Below are 24,869 nucleotides of genomic sequence, written 5' to 3'. Positions count from 1 at the left end.
CTGTTGGAACTATATATTAAGAAAGTCTCAACAAATACTAATTAAGTACTATTCTTTTTTTCAGTGTTTATATATATTGCATATAATACACCTATGTCACATATATTAATATATAAACAAATATTTTAAATGATTCCGAATTTGTTTTATATCAATTGCATTTTTTACCAATAACCCCCTTCACCCATTTCTCCCACCCTCATTCCCCAACCACCAATCTGTCCCCTGTATCTACCAGCTTTTCTTAATATCCTCATGTAAGAGGTAACATGGTATTTGTCTTTCTCTGACTTATTTCACTTAGCATAATGCCTTGGAGATCCATCCGAGTTGTTGCAAATGGCAAGATTTCATTCGTTTTTATGGCTGAATAATATTCCACTGTGCAAACATACCACAATTTCTTTATGCATTCATCCATCAGTGGACACTTAGGATGTTCCCATACCTTGGCAATCGCACATACTACTACAATGAACATGACAGTGCATGTATCTTTTCAAGTTACCCAAAAGTGGAACTGCTGGATCATACAGTAGTTCTATTTTCATTTTGATGAACCTCCATACTGTTTTCCCAGTAGGTGTACCAATTTACATTCCCACCAACAGTGCACAAGCATTCCCTCTTCTCCACTTGGTATCTGTCTGATAATGGCCACTTCAACAGGCATGAGGTGATATCTCACTGTGGTTTTGATTTGCATTTCCTTGATGATTAACGATGTTGAACATCTTTTTACATTCCTGTTGACTATCTATATGTTTTCTTTAAAAAAAAAAGTCTATTCAGATCATCATTTTTTAATTGTTTGTTTTTTGCTATTGCATTGTACAACACGTTCTTTATATATTTTAAGTATTAACCCCTTATCAGATGTATGATCTGCAAGTATTTTCTCCCATTCGGTAGGGTGCCTTTTCATTTCGTTAATGGTTTCATTTGCTGTGCAGAAGCCTTTTAGTATGATGCAATCCCACTTAGTTTTGCTTTTGTTGCTTCAAAATGATTTCAAAAAAATCATCACTGTGCTCACTTCACCAGCACATATGCAAAAAATCATCACCAAAACCTATGTCAGGGAGTTTACCATCTATGTTTTCTTCTAGGAGTTTTATGGTTTCAGGTCTTACATTCAAGTCTTTAATCCATTCTGAGTTTTTTATATGGTGTAAGACAGTGGTTGTTTCATTATTTTGCATGTGGCTGCCCAGTTTTCCCAGAACCATTTGTTTAAGAGACTATCCTTTCCCAGGTGTATATTTTTGGCTCCTTTGTCATAAACTGACCATATATGCACAGGTTTATTCATGGGTTCTCTATTCTGTTCCATTGATCTGTATGCCTACTTTTATGACAATACCATACTGTTTTAATTACAGTAGCTTTGTAATATAGTTTAAATTGAAGAAGGGTGTGTGGTGCCTCTAGTTTTCTTTCTCAAGATTGTTTTAGCTATATGTGTGTGTGTCTGGTTGTTTTTGTAAATTTTAGAATTATTTGTTCTATTTCTTTGAAAAAATCCCATTGGAATTTTGGTAGAAATTGCACTGCATCTGTGGATTGCTTTGGATAGTATGGATATTTTAACGACATTAATTCTTCCAATCCATGAGCACAGGATACCTTTATATTTGTGTCTTCTTCAATTTCTTTTATTAAGTGCTGTGGATTTCAACATACAGGTATTTCACCTCCTTTGTTAAGTTTATTCCTAGGAATTTTCTTCCTTTTGATGCAACTATAAATGGGATTGTTTTATTTTCCTGATAATTATCAGTACACAGAAATGCAACAGATTTTTGTGTGATTTTTTTATCTTACAACTTTACTGACTTCCTTTTTTTAAAATTTTTTTATTGTTATGTTAATCACCATATATTACATCATTTGTTTTTGATGTAGTGTTCCATGATTCATTGTTTGTGCATAACACCCAGTGCTCCATGCAGAATGTGCCCTCTTTAATACCCATCACCAGGCTAACCTATCCCCCTACTCTCCTCCCCTCTAGAACCCTGTTTGTTTTTCAGAGTCCATCATCTCTCATGGTTCGTCTCCCCCTCTGACTTACTCCCCTTCATTCTTCCTCTCCTGCTATCTTTTTTCTTTTTTCTTAAAATATGTTGCGTTATTTGTTTCAGAAGTACAGATCTGTGATTCAGCAGTCTTGCACAATTCACAGCGCTCACCGTAGCACGTACCCTCCCCAATGTCTATCACCCAGCCACCCCATCCCTCCCACCCCCAACCACTCCAGTAACACTCAGTTTGTTCCTGAGATTAAGAATTCCTCATATCAGTGAGGTCATATGATACATGTCTTTCTCTGATTGACTTATTTCGCTAAGCATAACACCCTCCAGTTCCATCCACATCGTTGCAAATGGCAAGATCTCATTCCTTTTGATGGCTGCATAATATTCCATTGTGTATATATACCACATCTTCTTTATCCATTCATCTGTCGATGGACATCTTGGCTCTTTCCACAGTTTGGCTATTGTGGACTGACTTCCATTTTTTAGTTAACAGTTTTTTTATGAAGTCTTTAGGGTCTTCTATATATTATGCCATCCATAAACAGTGAGTTTTACTTCTTTCTTTCCAATGTGGATACCTTTTATTTCTTTTTCTTGCGTAGTTGCTTGGGTAAGATTTTCAGTACCCATGCTGAATAGAAGTGACACAGAAGTTGCCTCCTTGTCTTGTTCCTGGTCTTAGAAAAAAGGATTTGAGCTTTATACTCTTGAGTATGATGTCTACTGTGAGCTTATGAAAGACACAATTTCATTGAAAGGACTCATTTCTTCAATCATCTAGAAAATTAGAGATACAGTAAATTTGGAAGGCAAATTAAGTGGATCAAATGTTGCTTCACTGATCAGATCTTTGAAATCTTTCCTGGGTAGGAGTACAAATGGTAAGAACAACTATTCCAAGAAACAGCAACAAAAACAATAGTCAAGAAACAGCAGAAGACAAGAAGTTTCTGAACTTTTGCTTTCATTTGGCATAAATTTGGAAGTATTTATAAAACACACAAGTTGAAATCAGACCTATGGCAAAAGAATTTTATACAAAGAGGCACATTTGCCCTTATCATAAGTGTCAAATGTCTGGGAAATGGAATCAACAGTCTTAAATATTACTTCTTCACTCATTTTTTTGTGTAGGGGTCACAAAGTATAATCTAAATTAACAGTTAAACGTTACCATTTTAACTTTATAGTTTGCGGGGTCCCCCATGTGAAACACAACGTTATACTTTTACATAATTCCCGTTAGAATTAATTCAGAAATATGGTCTTCATAGACCGGCTTATACCTTAAGAAGTAAGTCTAATCAACTTATTAATTGGATGTGAAAGTAAAAACTGGGAAAAGACACACTACAGAATGTTCAGTACAGTAATAAGAATTGAATTAATGTGAAAAGAGAAGGGTGCATTTCAAAGTATTAAAAAGAAATAAATATATCCAAATGGCTTTGATAAATGAAGCTAAAGGTGCTAAGTGACAATGTGAGAAGACATGTTCAATAATGGTAAAGATAGCAGTCTTACAATGAAATACTACGAGGCCAACAAACGGCAAAAAAGGCTGACGGGAAAATGCTCAGGGTATTATTAAATCAAAGCCATGTTAAAGAACATTACAGAGTAAGATTCCATTTTTAAAAACTGTAGATGTATAATATTTGCTGATATATACTGATGTCCTCAATAGGCTGATGCAAAAAGAACTGAACACTTTCAAAATTATTCAGCAACTAAGTTATATATGAACAGGTAGCCGAAATCAATATGTAAAAGACCTATACCACTATTATTTCCATAATTTTACAAATCTCAATAAGCACATTCATGTCACACAGCAAATACCAATCCTATACTAACTTATTATTTGGGTGTGAAGGTAAAAACTGGGGAAAGACTCATATACCATAGAATGCTTGGTACACGTAACAAGGATTGGGGAAAAGAATTACAAAGATGAATTAATTTAAAAAGAGAGAAGGGTGCATTTCAAAGTATTAAAAAGAAATAAAGATATCCAAATGGCTTTGATAAAAATACTAAGAAGCTAAAGGAGCTAAGTCACAATATACAAGGACATTCCAGATCCTTTGGGGAATACCATGATCAGTGGCAGAAAGGACAGCCATGATGTGTTCTTTTATTTCCTCAAGCATGTGAGGAAGAGGTGGTACACGCATAAGAGCTGCATGGTGTAACAGCTGAAAATCTGGTATCCACAGTTCCAGAGGTAGGCCAATACTGTGAATACAAGTTCAATCTCCCAGGGTCCTGGGATCAAGTCCCACATCGGGCTCCCCCCGCTCTGCGGGGAGCCTGCTTCTCCCTCTCCCTGACACTCCCCTGCTTGTGCTCTCTCTCTTTCTCTCTCTGTCAAATAAATAAAAATCTTAAAAAAAAAAAAAGTAAGGCAAAGGCCCATCTTACTAAAAAAGTAAGTTGCAGCTACAGGAAAAACCAATCTATTAGCACAAGTAGATATGCTATTTCTGTCACTGGGTTCTCTGCAAAATGAACGAACAAAAGATTCATACACGTGAAAACTAAGAAATGTAAAGATAACACTTTGGTAATAGTACATACTATATTTAACCTGTTTATACCATAGTAAGTTTTTCTTTCCCTTTTTTTTTTTAAAGTTAGATTTATTCAAGTAATCTCTACACCCATGGTGGGGCTCAAACTCATGACACCTAGATCAAAAGATCAAGAGTCACACGCTACTATGGACTCTGAGAAACAAACTGAGGGTTTCAGAGGGGAGGGGGGTAGGGGGTGGGGGGATGGGTTACCTGGTGATGGGTATTAAGGAGGGCCAATACTGAACGGAGCACTGGGTGTTATACGCAACCAATGAATCATGGAACACTACATCAAAAACTAATGATGTAATGAATGGTGACTAACATAACATAATAAAATTTTAAAAAAAAGGTCACATGCTTTTCTGACTGAGCCAGCCAGGTGCCCCAGTTTTTCTTTCCTTTCGACTGATTTTTTTAATCGCCATGTAAAACAAGAGGTTTTCTTCCCTTAAAAACTATTCAACAGAAAAGTTCCTATAAGCAAGCCATTAAAAATTCTCTCATTATCTGGCTATCCCTATTTATTTTAAACAAAGTTTTTTTTGAAGACACATTAACCCAAAAGACCTCCCCTCATGAGGTGCTAATTTCATTTGCTTATGGAGACTACCCCAAGAAATCAGTTTTTAAAAAGAGGAATAAAAAATTTAACACAGGGTGCCTGGGTGGCTCAGTCGGTTAAGCAGCTGCCTTCAGCTCAGGTCATGATCCCAGAGTCCCAGGATCAAGTCCTGCACTGGGATCCCTGCTCAGCAGGAGTCTGCTTCTCCCTCTCCCTGCCGCTTCCCACTTGTACCCGCTCTCTGTCAAAACAAACAAACAAAAAACAAATAAAAACAAAAACCAAAAAGGGCGCCTGGGTGGCTCAGTTGGTTGAGCGACTGCCTTCGGCTCAGGTCATGATCCTGGAGTCCCGGGATCGAGTCCCACATCGGGCTCCCTGCTCGGCGGGGAGTCTGCTTCTCCCTCTGACCCTCTTCCCTCTCATGTGCTCTCTATCTCTCATTCTCTCTCTCTCAAATAAATAAATAAAATCTTTAAAAAAAAAAAAAAAAAAAAAAAAAAAAAAAAAAAAAAACCAAAAAAACTTTAACATAGATTTAGGAAGTATTCCTAAGTCTGCAGTATATATAGGACAGACCACATAAGTGTCAAGTGTTGGGTGCTTTCAGAACACTTTAGAAAGTAACAAAAAAGAAAGGATTGACCTCTATACCTGTAGGAGAGGAAAGAAGTGGAACTAAAGAGGGACTACCTAAAAAAACAATTCAGATGGAGCTAGGCAAACAAAGCCAACCCTAAGCTACTCTGTTAATACCTAGCTGAAACTTAGCCTCTTAGGTCATAGATGAACACAAGCCAAGTTTGCTGAATTGTCTGTACTTTAATTATAAAAATGCAAAATAAATCATTTTAGTTAATGGAATCATTACGTAGTTGCTCTAAAATTTTAATCAATATACAAGTATCTTTTTTAAATCAGTCCAATCTACTGTCTGTTAAAATCATCTATCATTATTTATGCATTTGCCTCTTCAACAAATCTGTTACATATACATAAATCTTACAAGAGCAGAATAAAGTTTAAGTCATAAAAATACTCTACAAAAAAAACCACACTTTGAATACTCTCAGAATTCACTACTACTGATTTATATTTTCAAGTGAAACAGTCATTCTTTTTTTTCCCCTCATTATCAAAATGTTTTAGCCTGCTATGTAAGTTTTCTTAATATTAAAAAAGTGAAAACTTAACAGCTCTCCTTGGTGTTCTGGTGTATTCTGCATTCCTACCACTAGATGGCAGACTGTACAGCAAAACAATAGGACTGTAGCAAGAATAGAGGGATTCAGGTTTGTCTCCTTCATTTTGAGACTGTTTAGGATTCCATTCTAGTATTCCAAAGTGATGATTTCCAAACCTTGACACTCTAGTCCCACCCCAGATTCCAAATAAGGATCTTAGAGGTAAGGTGAATCATATTTTAGTAAGTACTACCCCAAAAGCAACTATTAGTTTTATTAATTTTTAATTTACCAGAAAATATAATTATTTAACAGAATAAAAAAAACACTTGATGTAAGAATTAAAAAAGATTTATTTATAGGAAAACAAAATGAAAGCATTACAGTGATCCAACATAAAAAAAAATATATCCGTGATATAAACACAAGGTGTTTTCATTCCCTTCTTTGAAGATCTGAAGTTTCAGAATTACCATCCCACCTGTAGGAAAGGAAACTTGTAAGTATCAAGTAATTTAAGAGTAAATGCCAAAATCACAAATTCACTCTTTTTGTATTACATTCTAAGAACTTATTAATACTTCATCAGCCCCGTTAAAGAGATAAAACCAGGATTCTTTTTTTTTTTAAAGATTTTTTTAAATTTTTTATTAGATAAAACCAGGATTCTTAAAAATCTAATACTGGACCAAAAATGCACAAAACAATTTTCTAAGCAAAATAAAGTCAACAAACAACTCATCGTAAGTACTGTACTTACCTCCACCAAACAGTCTGGCGGAGCAGAAAAAAATGAAAAGAATTCCTTCATTCCAAGAAGACCAAGAAACAGGAATCAAAGCTTAAGGAAGCTCCTCAAATGCAGTTCAGAGTAGTATATAGGAAAAAAATTTATCTGGGGTCCAAGAACTGGGACTAAGTCCGGAGAAAAGTATGTTATTAATAGGAGGTGATCAAGTGTCCTGGTTTTCCTGAAACAGGTCTGGTTTACACCTGTTGTCCCAGTGTCCCATTCAGATAGCACATCTTTTCACTCTCAAAAGTGACCCAGTTTGGAATATAAATTCTATGTCACCCTAGTTATAAGAGACCTAATAAAAGTCTACATGTAACTAAGGAATTAATATACCACCACCACGTACTCCTGGCATATTTGCATTTTTCTTTCTGGGGTGCTATATTCTGGTTCTTCCTCAGCCTTCCTAAAACACAAACGAGCTTCTGGGGTGCTATATTCTGGTTCTTCCTCAGCCTTCCTAAAACACAAACGAGCTTCCATTCTATTCATTTTGTCCTCTCATCCCCCAACCCGTGGGCATTTTCCTAACATTAATAATCTCTGATTCTGTTTTTTTTCACCCTGAGAAAATCTTTTAACTTGAACAAAAACTTCTAGGCAAATGATTCTCAAATTTCTTCTCTGAAAATCAGCCTAAGGTCTTCTGGAAAGTCAGAGATACTAGAAATTTTCACCTCTATATCCAAAAATGTCAGGAATATAATCTCAACTGTACCCTGAGTGTCCCTTTTCTGTTTTAAGCAATCAAGACTCATTCTTTACTCTGTTAAAATAAATTCAGGTATCTTTTGTTTTCTTCTATCTTCCACAATGTGTGACATGATGCTATACATATTTATAGATTTATAGGTGAAACAAAAGCCCATTTCTCCACTCAAAAGATAGGTGGGGGTAGAGGGAAAATAATGGGCAAAAACTCCTCAGCATAGCTAAGTGATACACTCAGCCTATGTCTAAAACATAAGTAAGTAGGAACCCAAAAGATTTTCATGGCTTTTCTTAACAGTTTAAATTCTGCCTACTCAGAGTGAATAATGAATTGCAGTTAGACTTTCTGCCATAGTCTACCTCATCCAGAAAACACAAGTTCATGTCCCAGATGCAATTAGAGCAATAGAATCTTTATGATCCATCTACAGCCTTGCAAACCTTAGTATGAACAAGTAGAAATTCTGTATATTCTACAATATTCATGGTATACTACAATATGCCAAATAGGCTTAGGAAAAGGCAACATGACAAAGCTGCTGCCATCAGGAAGCTTACATACTGGTGGGGAGAAACAAATCAGTAAACAAATGAACAAATATATGGCTGAGGGCGCCTGGGTGGCTCAGTTGGTTAGGCGACTGCCTTCGGCTCAGGTCATGATCCTGGAGTCCCGGGATCGAGTCCCACATCAGGCTCCCTGCTCAGCAGGGAGCCTGCTTCTCCCTCAGATCCTCCCCCCCTCATGCTCTCTCTCTCTATTTCATTCTCTCTCTCAAATAAATAAATAAATAAATAAAATCTTTAAAAAAAAAAACAAATATATGGCTGATGGTGATAAGTGCTAAGGATTTCTTAGTACTTAAGAAGGATGGGACATATTTCTGGGGAGGATGCTAATCATACATGATAATCAGGAGTCTTTGGATAAAGAGACTTTTGAAAATTACAGTAACAATGGTAGTGTGTCACCAGTGGCCTGGAGCCTATAGCATTAACTACCATGATCAACTACCATTTTCCAGAGAGAGGGGAAGTATGGAGGTATCCTATTAATTCTACATCACACATGTCTGCTTCACCCTTGCCAAACCAAAGTATTACTGAACAGAATCTTCTCTTGTTGATTCTACAAAGCCTCCAGTTTCATGTAGATAATAAGGAGGGACTGGGAATCTCATTTATTTATTCATACACTTCACAATTAAACAAAAGCGACCTTGGTGTAACAAAATTACACCAGCCATTTAGTACAGTTCATTAAGTCCCACACTTGTGGCAAGTAGGTATCAAAAGACCCCTCTAAACCATTAACATATGAAGGCCATTTCTAAAAACTTTTTTTCAAACTGCTGTAAACATTAATGACAAACATAGCCAGAAATAGATAAGCACCAAATAATAAGCTATCTATACAGCTTTAAGTTTTTAAATAATGCTCTGTAAATGGAAAATATGAGTAATTATTAATAAATCACCATAAGATAAAGTAGAAGTATTTTTCCCAAAAAGTTTCAAACTTTAAGTTTTGTTTTTAAAGATTTTATTTATTTGAGAGAGAGAGAATGAGAGATAGAGAGCACGAGAGGGAAGAGGGTCAGAGGGAGAAGCAGACCCCCTGCTGAGCAGGGAGCCCGATGTGGGAGTCGATCCTGGGACTCCAGGATCATGACCTGAGCCGAAGGCAGTCGCTTAACCAACTGAGCCACCCAGGCGCCCAAGCCTTTAAGTTTCTACAAGAAGGAATAATCACTAGGAGTGTTTCAACAAAAAATATCTCCACTCTCACAAACTTCATAACTATACAACTGTTCTTATAAAATGCCATTATAACTCATGTTTGCTTATTTCTCGGCATTAAAAAAAAAAACCTGATAATTTCATTTTCTGACAAATGCCTTTTTATAAGGCTATCTTCCAAGATAAAAATCTGCTTTGTAGGGGAGCCGGGGTGGCTCAGTCGTTAAGTGTCTGCCTTCGGCTCAGGTCATGATCCCAGGGTCCTGGGATTGAGCCCCATATCGGCTCCCGCTCAGCGGGAAGCCTGCTTCTCCCTCTCCCACTCCCTCTGCTGTGTTCCCTCTCTCGCTGTCTGTCAAATAAATAAAAATCTTAAAAAAAAAAAAACAAATCTGCTTTATAAGCTGCCAGAATTTAAGACTGAAGATGTTACTTTTTTTAACTTAAAAATTCCATGTAAATTATTCCTCAATAATATTAGAGGAAAAAAACTCTCACTAATTTGAATCTTTAATCATTTTGCCATAAACTTTGCTGATCTAAAAAAACTTTTTCAGAACTATGTATGACTACACGAAATTTGGTATGTTTTAATTCCAAAATAAAGTTATTATTCGATTAAATCTATTTAAAGTCATCAACCTAAGTATATTACAGCAAAAATTTAAGACAATATTTTGAGGATTATCTCTTCTATTAAAAGTTGACATGATCACAACGTATTCTGCACACTGCATAGTTAATTATGGATTTATTCCCCCTAAATATAGGCTTTAAATATATCTCAATACAAGGTATTCTGATAAACAGACCTCTGCTGCTAAGGAATACAGAAACAATGAATTTAACACTTAATATTGTACAGAATGCTTACAATGGGTTTTTATTTAGTTCTTCTGCTTCTAAGTACCAATGATAACAATAATAATAACAAAAGACTAAGAAAAGCCTTAGTTGATGCTTTCATACAAGCAGCTATTTTTAGGTAGAAAGATAATATCACATATATTTTTAAAATCTATATATTCTAACTGTAGATGGATATATAAAAAGTCCCTTAAATTTCTGAGATACTGTATCTTTCTCTTGGTTTGTTATGAGAAGGCAATATAAATCTTAATGGCCTAGTCAAATAGCAAAGAAAAATTCAACCACCTTTCTCCCTTTTCTGGATTATCAACCTTTCACCATTTTCCTTTTGCTATGATGACAAAGGCTCCCCAAACAGGCCTTCTACCCAACTAAGAGGCTACTACTTTGAAACTACTACTTTCCAAGTATGATCTCTCCCTAAACTTGACAAATACTGGAGACCATTAACTACACCTTTTTGTTGCACTGGATACCTTCCAGAATGAACAAGATTGCCAGATGTGGAAAAGCGTGTCTGTTTTTAGTTTTTTCTATTTTTTTAAAGTCCATTTCTCCCTGTTAGAGCTCTTTTCTGACTTACACTCATTGGATAGTCTATCCTAAGTACTATGCATTTTCAATCTCTGCTTCAAACAGTTATGATGAAGACACTAATCTCACTATCACTAAAGTTCAGCTCTAGGCTCTCCCATTTCTTTGAATGGTGCCATCCAGGTCTATTTTCATATGCTAAGACTACACGATAATAGGATGAAGTGACATCAGAACGAGGAAAGGATCTAGAATCAAATTCCAGATTGACTATCTATCATAACTTCAAGGCATGTGAGTTAGCCACTCAGTTTCAGTATCTCCATTTTAAAAATAGGAATAATTATCAAAATAGTACAGGAACATACTGAGAATATTTTATAAACTTTATGACAGTATTACAAATATTTGATCTTGTTAGTTTTACTTATTTTATTGATGAGTTTTCCCTCATCACTTTTCCAATACAGTATTATGAAACCACCTCAAACTCAATGACTTCTGTACTACCATCTTTAGAAAGTTTGTAAAACTCAATTTCTTCAACTGGGAAGGGAAACCATGGTTACATGAGTATGTGGCAAAATCTTTATACATGCAGATCTCTTTATACTTTACAAGGTTCTTTCATATCCTTAGTCTTCTGATTATTACAATAGCCTTGTGACAGACAAGGCAAGGGATGCTCTGTTATCTCCCTTGTAAAGATTTAAATACTTGCCTATCTAACGTAACACAATACAATGGCTGTGCCGAAACTAGATTCTTTAAAATAGTCATCTTTCCACCAGAGGGATAAAGATACACAAATATTTTCTCTCAATTCTCTCTCTTCATTCCAAGTAGTCTGAGTCCTTTTTTTTTTTTTTAAAGATTTTATTTATTTGACAGAGAGAGACACAGCGAGAGAGGGAACACAAGCAGGGGGAGTGGGAGAGGGAGAAGCAGGCTTCCCACGGAGCAGGGAGCCCGATGCAGGGCTCAATCCCAGGACCCTGGGATCATGACCTGAGCCAAAGGCAGACACTTAACGACTGAGCCACCCAGGTGCCCCTCAAGTAGTCTGAGTCTTGTCATCGCCCTCTCTATTCTAAAATTCATAGATCTCTCTTCTTATCTCTCACAAATCTAATTCCTAGTACAGGGGGTAACCACCTCTTGTTTGGCATAATATTTTCTGCTCCTTGGCATCATCTTCATTCTGGCTACAATCAGCTGAAGCTGACAAGGCATAAGGAAGGCATATCATTCAAAACAAGTTCACAAGGAACATGTTAAGAGTTTTGGACATCTCTAAGTGCCTCAAAAATTGTAAGCTTTAATTTAAAAAGCCAATAAAATGTTACAAAACAAAGTCAATACACCAGATTTCAGGCGAGGAAGGCTTATATGATTTACCATTAGAGGAACACATAAAGCAGTTTTTCAGTCATCTGACCCAGAGATGTAATCATTTCCAATTCTTAAAAAAAAGGGGGGGGGGCCTCAAAAGCTATAGGTTGGGGGGCGCCTGGGTGGCTCAGTCGGTGAACGTCTGTCTGCCTTTGGCTCAGGTCATGATCTCAGGGTCCTGGGATCGAGTCCCGCATAGGGCTCCCTGCTCTTTAGGAAGCCTGCTTCTCCCTCTCCCACTCCCCCTGCTTGTGTTCCCTCTCTCACTGTCTCTCTCTGTGTCAAATAAATAAATAAAATCTTTATAAAAAAAAAAAGCTATGTTGGTCACCAAGTTAGAAAAACACAGCTCTGATGAAGAAACTCAAACAAAAAAGCACTCCTAGGTTAACTCTACAAGCCCAAAGTTAGGAAGCAGCTTAAAAGGAAGTAGCTTAAAAGTTTTCCATCTTGTGATAAGAAACGGTTTCAACCTGCACAGCACCTTCCCCAGTTAGTCAGGGAATGTCTCAGCCTCCTGAGCGGCTCTATAAATAACTCTTAACTTAGCTGTCAGTTGCAACTCTATAACTAATTCTTAATTCAGTACCTGTGAATATGTTCTTTACTGCCACTCAGGTGTGTTGTTGGATGTTTCCGGGATGTGTGAAAAATCTGAAAATAATGCCTTGGTCCACTCTAAGTCACCAATTCAAAACATATTTTGCAAGAATATGAAGAACAAAAATAAATGAATGTTTATACTGTACCAAGTCTAAAATTTTATACTGAATTAATACCTAACACAAATTCTAAACCTAATTAATAACTAATACAAAATAGTTTGTCAAAAAAAGTTACAAAAGCTAATGCTGAGAAAAGAAAAATAAAGGAGGAAATACTGCCAGCTAAATGTTAATTTCTCAGTCATTTAACAGCTAGTTTTACTTCCAAAGTATAAATGGGCACAAGGATAATGTGGTTACATCTTCCAGATCTGAAAAAGTGATCATATAAAGAACAAAGCAGATCTCTCCTCCTGTTTCATACCAAAAGATCAAATGCAACTATCCTAAAACCCACTTGAATATGCAGTTTTTAAAAACAACTTAATTGCTGAGCAACAGACTCAATTTTGTATTTACCAACAAATATTCACACTGGCCTTATAAAATAAAAACTAGACCAGTTCCCCCCATGACAGATCACCTGAAATAAAGCTAATAACCAAAATTAGTGAAACTGGTTTTGTTTGCTACTCACCTAAGATAAATGCTACACCTTTCCAAAATTGCACCCCTCTTTCCAAAGATGCTACTATCTGCAGACAAACTTAGCAGTTAGAAAAGGTACAGGCAACTACTAAAACAAGTTTCCTACATATAATTATGAATTCAATACAACTAAAGATTATTCTAAACTACACCAATAAGTTTATTTAATTTCAAGACACAAAAGGTAAAAAGATAGCCAAAGAGAAAGACAGCTCACAATGTATTTGACAAGTATTTGAAAGTCAACTCAAAACTAGCTACATGTACAAGTACTGTGAGTAAAAAGGTTGAGACCAAACATGAGTAAGCAGCTAATCAGAAGAACTGATGCAACCTTGGCCTATGCTAGAGTTCTAGTTTTAATAAGTAGATCTATTCAACCCCCATTTACAATATATATATACAGTATACATACACTTCAGAAACAAAGTCCTTCCAACAAACATATAAACTAAGAATCTTTGAAACAGTAATGCTTAGATTTCTATGGTTCTCTGAAGTTAAGGGATAAAAACAAGGTTTGAGAAATAATTCACAAATTCATCACATATCCAAATGTAGCTGGGGCAGCCTCCCATATATCAGTTCAGGGATTATTCCCCTTGAAGCATATTAATAATTTGCTCTAAGAAGTACAGGAAGTTGCTGTTTCCAACTGTAATTTTACATATTTATGAAATTATACTTCTGAAAGAAAGACTTTCTCCCAACAATATCCCGTTCCCTAAAAAACTGCCTGACTTCTACTTCAGGTTCTTCATTGCATTTTAATGGTAAAATTTGTCTCTATATCCTTTTACTAGCAATCTCAATTTATGTATTTGTACAATACAGCTAATAAGCTATATATTCAATAGGTTTTAGAAGGATTATGTTATAGTTCAAGACAGTAAAGGTTCTATAAATATTAGCTCTTATCCCTATGATGCAGGTTATGTCCTAATTAAACTGATCTGATCAGATTTTGTAGAACACTGAAGCCTGAAAAGTCTCCTTAAACTTTCATAAAATCTCTACCTATGTCCAAACCAAAATTAGGTATATATCATTTCTATTTAGAAGACTTTTTCAATAATTCCTGCATAATCTATGGACTCAGAAATTCCAAGAACCTCAGATATTGCCACTATTAATGCAGTCTATAATAATCAAGCTAATATAAAAAGCATGAAGCAGCAAAATCTCATTTTCACCTTCAAGATCAGCAAAACTCCTTGTCTTCCATATTTTAACACTAGAGACAGAAAATAAAGATATAGTATAATTTTGAAAATCAGTGCTATGCTATGGTCCAACTTTACCCACAGTAGTCAAAAGCTACATGGAGGTGAGATATATCTAAAGTTTATGATTAAAATCCATACCCCATGGATTTTAGCTTCAACTGCTCCCACTGTACTTCTCCTTACTCCCAAACCTATCCCTCCTGAAGCCCCAAAGGACCCCATTCACCCTCTACGATTAATTAGACTCCTTTGTTCCCAAACACACTTCCAGCCCTCCTACCTGCAAATGTGGAGCCGTTTCCTCCACTTCAAATGCCTACTACTCCTGACTACGTATCATTTAAGGTCCAGTTCTCCCCCTCATCAAAAGCAGTATCTTTCTTTCCTGTGATTTTCAATGTCATTTGATATGAACTTTTTATCTCACATTGCCTGATAATACAACTATCTTCTCTACTAGAACTAAGGACATGATCAGAAATCTCATATTTGGATTTCTCAATAATCTCAACACAGCAACTCAGATACAAAGTAGACACTCAATATGCAACTGCTAATGAGTACATTAATTTCCACAAGACTAATAAACTTATTTGGTAGAAATCCAGCTTTAAAAATCAATAAATGACTGGGCCGCCTGGGTGGCTCGGTTAAGCGTCTGCCTCCAGCTCAGGTCATGATCTCAGGGTCCTGGGATGGCGCCCCTCATCAGGCTCCCATGCTCAGCTGGGAGGTCTGCTTCTCTCTCTCCCTCTCCCTGTGTGCGCTCACTCTCTCTCTCTCTAATAAATAAATCTTAAAAAAAAAAACTTATGAATGACTATAATTAATGCATCACTTGCAGATAAATAGATATCAGTAGTTAAATCACATAAATCAAACATTCCCCCAAGAATCTTACTGACTTTAACTGGTTTACCAAATCTTTTGTACTCCTAATGACCATCATTGCATTTTCTGTTTAAGTTCATTCATAAATTTGGAACTCAAAAAAATTCAATTTCCAGACAAACCCACAAAAGCCATTAAGTGTAGCTGATTTCACTTAGCAACCTAAACACCATGTATAACAATATTCAGAAGTCCAATTTCACATGCCAAGCTCATCTAAACCCTTGCACAAGTGGTCAACAGGACTGTGCATTTTTCTTCCTATCCCTTTCAATAACCCTACCACAAATTACCTAGGAAAAGGAAAGAAGATTCCCCAGTTCCACGGCACTGGCATCTAAAGCTAGGAAAGCAGCTAATAAGCAGGAGGAAAGGGGACTTTAAAATGAGGATTTGGGGATAAGGGGTAAAGATCTATCAAGATAACTTCTGCCCCTATAAGACCTTTAATGTCTCCCTCTCCAGCCTCATTTCCCTCTTTTATTAACACTTTGCATTCCACAATACAGAACTACTGAAAGTTTCCCCCAAACATATCATAATGATCTTTCTTGCCTCTATGTCACTGCATGTGCTAACCTATTGAAAAGAAACTCCTTTGTCCATCTAGCAAGTAACTATTCATCCTTAAAATACCTATTAGCTCCTCTATGAAGCCGTGACTAACCTTCAAAATTACTTAGTCCAGCCCCTACTTTGAAATGTTATGTAAAAAGTATTATACATTTATCTTGATGTATTACAATTATTTGTTTACACATTTTCACTATTAGATCTCATGTTCCTTTTAAGGTGAGAATCAAGTGTCATTCATCTTTACATTCTTTTCTCAATCTTGATCACTTTCTCTCAGTACCCCACTAACTGCTTCTGACTAGAGTTTTTGTTGGTACTGCTCAATGTTAAACAGAACTCCATCTTTTGCCCCAAACAAAACTTCTGCCCCATATTCTTACTCATAAAAGCAAGCAAAAGATTTTCATAGTTCTAGAGAATTTTAATAAAGTAACACAAAATTTAAAAAACTATATATTTGCTCTTACAATTCTTTTTCTATTCAGACCTTCTCCAAGAAAAGTCACACAAAATAATTAACTCTTAGGTCATTAGGTTCACAAATGAATTAAGATTTACCTACATTTCACTTTCAAAAGAAAATTAATTTGGATTTTCACAGAGAGTTCACCACAGAGTCCTAAAACCAGGAAAGAAAGGGCATAGTTGAAGGGGGTAGTAGGAAGAAATCAATTAAGGTCATTGCTTGGCTCATTCAGCATAGCTTATTAAAGTCATATACTTCATTTCTGGGTATCTTTATTTGCACTTTAAATGTTTTGCCAATGTTTTATAAAACAAAGCACACAACGCTTAGCAAACAAGGCCTTATGGCATTCTGCTACCAGACGTGGACTATCACATATAACACAAAGTTTAAAATCAAGGACTGCCTTGGAATTCACTTTTAACAATCACACATAAGCAAATAATAATAATAGTAATGGAAAGAAGAAAACCCAAGATTGGATTAATTTGAACTTATCTATTTGAAGTTAAATATACCAATTATAGGTAGGTCCTGCAATGAGTAATATTTTACTCTGTTAAACTGCTGTAATTTTACATAATCTAACTCTGGAAGTTTATTTCCCAACTTCCGTAATTCCTCACATCTTCAACCAATAAAGAATTTACTTGATCATGGAAAGATAAGAAGTTTAAACAACCACTACTCATAGCAAAGACTATTACTTCTTCAGCAATCATCCTCTTCCCTTATTTAAAAAACCCTAAAACACTGTTTGAAAACACATTAGAAACCTCCCCCCCATGAAAATTTCATTCCCCCTTTATTCATTCAGCATCTTTTTACTGCATACTTGCTATATGCTGTTTGTAGCACAGGAAAGAAGACACGGACACGCAAGGGTTGTTTATGAAAAAAATTATAACTATAGAACCTATAAATTAAAACAACATAGTGTTTACAGGGAAGTACAAGATACTATGGAAACACACTATTTTGTGTAGACAAAAGTAACTGCTTACTTATACTCACACAACTAATTATTATCTCTCCACATACTTAAAAGACTATATTGAGAACCTTAAAAAAAAATGTGTGCTGGATTAGATTAAGTGGTCCATCCAGCTGAAAGAATGTTTTGACTCAAATATTTCCATTTATCAATGAACTATATAACTCAGTACCAACAAGGAAATCTTTTTTTCCTCCCTCACTGATCTCTATATTCACATTACACAGGGGCATAGTAGAGTTGTACCCTGTGACGACTTCAAAAGAAGGGGGAAAAAATATCCTTAATTTCTTTTAATACCATACCCTGCCTCCTCACACCATATACAAAAATTAACTCAAAATTGATCAAACTTAAACATAAGAGTTAAAAACTATAAAACTCTGGAAGAGTAGTTTAGGTATAAATCTGAATAATTTTAGATTGGCCAAAGGTTTCTTAGCTATTACGCCAAAAGCACAAAGAAAAAAACAAAAATTGCAACTTCAAATTTAAAAATGTTTGTGCAAAGGGCAGTATCAAAAACAGTGGAAAGACAAACCACAGGATGGGAAAAAAGGATCTGCAAATCATATGAAGATCAAGCATTCGGAAAATGTAAAGAACTCTTCTAGTATTCAAAAAGAACCAAATTTAAAAATGAGCAAAGGATCTGAAGAGACATTTTTTCAAAGACGTACAAAGGTCAAGAAGCACATAAAAGATGCTCAACATCATTAGTCCTTAGAGAAATGCAAACCAAGGGGTGCCTGTGTGGCTCAGTTGGTTAAGCAACTGCCTTCGGCTCAGGTCATGATCCTGGAGTCCCGGAATCAAGTCCCCCATCAAGTCCCCCATCGGGCTCCCCGCTCAGCAGGGAGTCTGCTTCTCCCTCTGACCCTCTTCCCTCTCGCGCTCTCTATCTCTCATTCTCTCTCTCTCAAATAAAATCTTTAAAAAAAAAAAGAAATGCAAACCAAAATCACATGATTATCACTTAATACCCATTTATAGAATGGGTACAATATAAATTTTTTTTTAATTTTTAAAAACCTGAAAATAACAAGTGCTAGCAAAATGTAAAAAAACTGAAACTTTTATACATTGCTGTTGGGAATGTAAAATGGTGCAATGGCTGTGGAAAAAAGTCTGGTCATTTCTCAAAAAGTTTAATTTAATTAACTGTATGACCCAGCAATTCTCAAGAGAACTAAAAACACATGTTCACACAAACACTTGTACAGGAATGTTCATAGCAGTATTATTCTTAATGGGTTTCAAGAGGTAACCAACCCAAAGGTCCATCAATGGATGAATGGATAAATAGAATGTGGCATATCCACACAAGGGATTATTATTAGGTTATGAAAAAGAATGAAGTACTGTTATATGCTACAACATAAATAAACCTTGAAAACATTAAGCTAAGGGAAGATGTCACACATAAAAGGCCACATATGCATGATTTCATTAACATGAAATGTCCGGAAGAGGAAAATCCATAGACAGAAAATAGATTAATGGTTGCCAGAGAATGAGGGTAGAGAAAAAAAATGGAAGTTATTGCTAACAGATAATGTGATTTCTTTTGAGGGCAATGGAAAATGTTCTGGAATTAGATAGTGGTGATGGTTGCACAAAACACTGAGTATACTAAAAACCACTGAATTGTATACTTTAAAATGAATTTTATGTTGTATGAACTACCTCTCAATGTAAATATTGCAAAAAAAAATCACTTTGCCTCATAACCCCCTTTTTCACATTAGATTTGGATTAAATAATATTTCAAATTTATTCAGTATCCTACATGAATCAGATTTCTGCAAACTGTTTCAAGTACATCAAAAAGGTCTGCTGGGGCACCTGGGTGGCTCAGTGGATTAGGCATCTGACTCTTCAGTTTCAGCTCAGGTCATGATCTCAGGGTTGTGGGATGCCTGGAGTCTGTTTGAGATTCTTTCCCCTCCCTCTCCCTCCCCTTCTGCTCCTCTCCCTGTCCATGTGCACACCCACTTGTGCCTGCTCTCTAATCAATCAATAAATAAAATCTTTTTCTTAAAAAAGAGGGGTTTGCCAACCCTATGTGAATGATGTGAATACCATCCTGCTACTAAATTTTTGGCATATACTTGAATGACAGTAAGATTTTCACACATTAGATGTATTTAAAATATAGTGCATCCGTATTTATGGATCCACAATTTAACTGTCTCTATTACAACACATAAAATTTTTAACATCACATACATACCACAACCCTTGTTCAGAGCTTATAGTCAAATGAAGAGATCTGTAACCAGCAGAAACAGGTACATTAAGTATAAATATGAAGTCACTTATACAGTGGTATGCCTATAATCTTTAGTGAGAGAAGAAATTTGGAAAGCAGCACTAGCTGCTTCAACCACGACTTGGAAGAAATGTCCCTTGAGTAAGATTAGAGCCCGTAGGATGCTTTCAAGTAGTAAGTTTATGACTACAAATATCAGCACCATTTTGGAAATTACTACTAGAATTCCATGTGTTCAGAGAAAACTTTCAGCAATCCCCACTTGCCCCTAGAATCAACTTACAGCCAAGATTTAGTGGTCCTACCATCACAACCATCACTACTCCTCTCCAACGGTTGCCTCATATCTCATAAAGATTCATTCTAAAACAATCATTTCTTTCCTTTTGCATTTTGACATTATTAGGCATACTTTACCCTTCCTTACATCTAAAATGAGTCTGCCATACAGTTAGTATTCTGGAGGCCCCCTGCACATAGACTACAATGTGATCACCACCTCCTGGAGTTGTATGAGGAAGCAACTCTGATAAACATTTCAAATCTATTTCTGGTCCCCTGTTTAATTCTTTAAATTAATTTCTACTTTCAAGAACATATCCTCAAAAACATGCCTCAATACAGGTTTTAAACTGAACAAATGCAACCTCCATTTTTTTTTTTCCGGGACAATATTTTGAAAACATCACCTACTATTTCAAGAAAACTAACCCTCTTAGTGCATCCTGGGTTCCATGAAACACATAGCAATTTTTTACATTTTTTATCAATGCTACTGATTGACTTTTACTTTTTTTTTTTAAGATTTATTTGACAGAGAGAGACACAGCGAGAGAGGGAACACAAGCAGGGGGAGGAGAGGGAGAAGCAGGCTTCCCGCCAAGCAGGGAGCCCGATGCGGGGCTCAATCCCAGGACCCTGGGATCATGACCTGAGCCCAAGGCAGACGCTTAACGACTGAGCCACCAGGGCACCCCTACATTTAATTTTGAAACCAGGTAATTACCACTCACTGCAACTAAGAAAATCACCATAAAATTATTCAATGTTTACTGGAATAGATCTCTATACTGTGTCCCAAAGTTGTTCATGGAATAGCCTGAGCTGTGAAGGTACATGTGAAATCATCCAATATTTACTGAGCACCCACAGGGTCACTGATTAGGTACTTCAACAAGAGATATAGAACAGTCCAGAAAAGTACAGTTCCTATTCTACAGAGAAAAGATGGGTGAACCCAAAACATATAAAAGCATGATACTAACTATAGATTAAACAAAACTATAAACTTGAAATGGTGATAATAAGGTTGGAATGACAGGACCAGGGGAGTTATTCAGTAATGTCTTTAGGAAAAGAGGTTACTTTAACTGTGAGTGTTAAGGAAAGCAAGTTAGTTTTTACAACGTTTAAAAGGGAGGTATCTGTTTTGACAGAGAAGAAGCTATTTTGTGTCCAAAGAACGGTATGTGCAGCTGCTAACAGTCTGGGGGTCAAGAACTTATTGTGGCACAACTGGTAACTAAAGTGCTTGGCTGAAAAAGAATAGCTAAAATGTTAAAAAAAAAAAAAAGTGAGGAAAAATGGATCAGGAATCCCAATTAATAATGAACTTTATTAAGGCCTTTTAGGAAAAGAATTAGGTATTACTGTTAGACTCTTTTTGCTCCCAGCAGTCTCCTTTCCAAGTCACACTGCACTTTCCTTCCAATCTACTTAACAGTGTGACATAAAGGATTATGCTACATCTTTTGCTCAAAGTCCTCCAAAGGTTGGGTCACTATTACCTACCAAATTACTCAGAGTTTAAAGGACCTCTTAAATCTACTTCCTGAGTATCGTTTTCTCCTCTCTAATATACACTCCCTCCTTAGGGTTACATTTTCTAGTCTCAGAACCTTTTCAATCTTAAAAATTGAGGACCCTGATAAGATTTTGCTTATGTGGTTTTCTCAATTGGTATTTACTGTGTTAGGAATCAGAACTGAGAATTTAAAAATCATCTATAAATTCTTTTTAAAATAATAAATCTCATTCCATCCTAACAGTTTTCATGAAAAGTAACTATATTTTCCAAAACTAAAACTTAGAACAGTGGTATTGTTTTACCTTTTTGCAAAACTTTCTACTATCTGGCTTAATAGAAAACTGTTGGATTATCATATCTGCTACTACATTCAATCTTGCTGCAATATCATACATCATCACATAGCCCCTGAAAAACTCTACAAAACACTTGTGAAAGAACAAAAATGAAAAAGGTAAATAATGTCTTAGTTATATGAATAATAGTTTTGACCTCACAAATAAGCTGAAAGCATCTTAGGAACTCCCAGAAGTGCCAAGACCACACACTTTAAGAACCACTGCCATGAATAAATATATATGGTTTATTCATTCCCTGGAACAGAAAAGCATTACATAAAACGTAACAATGAGATGAAAACACAAACCTGATGCTAGACTACCTGAGTTCAAATCCCACTTCTCCTCTTTCTGGTTATAACCTTGAGCAAATTACTGAACTTCTCAGTGCCTTAGCTTGTTCTTCAGTAAAACAGTGAGAATTATAAAACCTTGCTCACAAAGTTGTTGAAAGGAATAAAGTTAATAAAAGTAAAGTGTTTAGTACAGTGGGTGCCCAGCACAAAGTAAACGCAAATAAATATTAGTTAAATATACATAAAATCAATGCATAAATACAAAGAACATGCATTGCTGTACTGCCACTACATTCCAGTATAAGTTGAAAAAATCCTTAATACTGTATTCCAATAACCTGACAAATTACAACTCTGAACATATTAATACAAAGGTTTAGGTTCATCAGAATTCCCTTCTAAAGGAACATCATTAGTAAAATCGGACTACCCGGAAATGTTTCTCCATTAAAAGAACCATATACACAAAAATTTCAATTCTCTAGAGAAATGTATAAAGCAGTTTAACGGGTAACACACTGAGACAGAACACAAAGTAACGGAAATGCCACTTCAGCCACCAAAAGAACAGGAAGAGCAAATACGAAGGCTGTACTTTGAAAATCTAACCCTATTTCTTCTTGGTAAGGCTCTAACCTCTTGCCAAGAAGCCTTTAAGTTTATTTTTCTTACATCTTTGATTTTAAAGGGGAAATCATGAAACCAAGCATTTTGGAAATAAAAAAAATAGAAGAGAAGCACTTTTCTATCCATCATGGTAAACTTTTACATCAAATATTCTAAATGATAATCAGGGTCAAAATAAACAATTTTATTTAAAATAATGCAATTCTGGTAATTAAAATAGATTACTTTTTAACTATTAATGTACTTTTAAAACATTTAAATATTTCATACAAGTGTTTCACAGATCAAATGAGGAAAACAAAAGCCTAGTCACCTCTTATCAAGTGTTACTTCTCATCTGCCACTCTAAATTCGAAAACATCTTTAAAAATTATCCAGATATATAAAATATACAGTAAACATAAATAAAAAGCCTTGCTATAAGGATAAAAAATAGATGCCTGGAGTCTAATATTAAGAGTTTTTAAAAATAACAAGTCCACTAGTGAAGCCTAAGTACTTTTTAAAGGTATTTTAGAATTAATTTGCTAATTATGAATAAGGCAGCTACCAAAATGGTTATCTATCAAGTTCTCTTCTGAGTTTCTCTTTTAAAATACATACAATTCAGAAACATAACTGTATATATCAAGGAGGAAAAAAATTACATTTGTGTAGTTCTACTACATACCTCAGGCATTTGACATATTTGACTCCGTTACCATTTTCTGTATTTCAGAACTATTAAAGACTAAACAGTAAGGGACAGAATAGGTTAAATAATGAAAAAGGAAAATATAAATCATACGGTTAATTCTTAAGAAAAAGAATAGTAAGTCCATACTTTAACCACAAAACACCTGCCTCTTTAAAACAAGATCCACTTGGAAAGCCTCACTTTATTTTTGAACAAGACACATCTTGGGGCTGATTTCCCGCTTAGTATCTTCCTCACACGCATCTTCTTGCAAATCAGATCCCAGTTACCAGATACCTTCTCAACAATATGCGAACTAAGCACCCAATGGAAGTCACAAACCAATACATTTGATTAAAAAGGTAATTATTTCAGGCACTTTTTGATATTTTACATACATTTTCAATGGTTATACAAACCACTAATCCAAATACAAATTCCACCTTCTACATATTCAATACATTCACAAATTCTTACCTTAAAAAAACTGTTCCCACAATTTTAGGCAGGGTACAGATCTAGCACACAACATACAAATCGCACACTATATCTACTACAGAGATACACTTATAATGGGTGCTTAATAAGAACAAGATCTTTATTTGTTGTCAAGATCTAAGGCAGTGGATGGAATGAAGTATCCCTGGAAATTAAGTGAGAAAAAATACGGATAAAAAAGTGAAGCCATTATTACCATTAACATAAATATTGTATTTCAGTGCAACATGTTACAATGTAAATGCCCAAGGACAGTAAATTAAACAAACATAGAAAAAAGAAAATTAAGTATTCATATCAAAAAACAAAATAAGACAAAAGGTTAGGAAGTCAGATAAGAATAGTTTTTAAATTAAGAATTTATAAATTTAAAAAACTGTGTTTTGGGGCACCTGGTGACTCAGTCAGTTAAGCGCCCAGACTCCTGATTTCTGCTCAGGTCACGACGGTATCAGAGTAGTGGGATCAAGCCCCTTGTTGGGCTCTGTGCTGGCCGTGGAGCTTGCTTAAGATTCTCTCTTCCTCGCCCTCTGTCC

The 24,869-nt window shown here is 35.6% G+C and overlaps 1 protein-coding gene across 21 annotated transcripts in view; it reads right to left on the bottom strand.

Annotated features, from left to right (window-relative positions):
• The window catches only part of PICALM (phosphatidylinositol binding clathrin assembly protein), a 102,787-nt gene that overhangs the window by 73,526 nt on the left and 4,392 nt on the right, over positions 1–24,869 (bottom strand). The gene's annotated exons all lie outside the window — the stretch shown is intronic.

The sequence above is a fragment of the Zalophus californianus genome, chromosome 11 (genome assembly GCF_009762305.2).
Source record: "Zalophus californianus isolate mZalCal1 chromosome 11, mZalCal1.pri.v2, whole genome shotgun sequence".
Taxonomy (NCBI): Eukaryota; Metazoa; Chordata; class Mammalia; order Carnivora; family Otariidae; genus Zalophus; species Zalophus californianus.
This window is presented reverse-complemented; position numbering and strand designations above follow the sequence as displayed.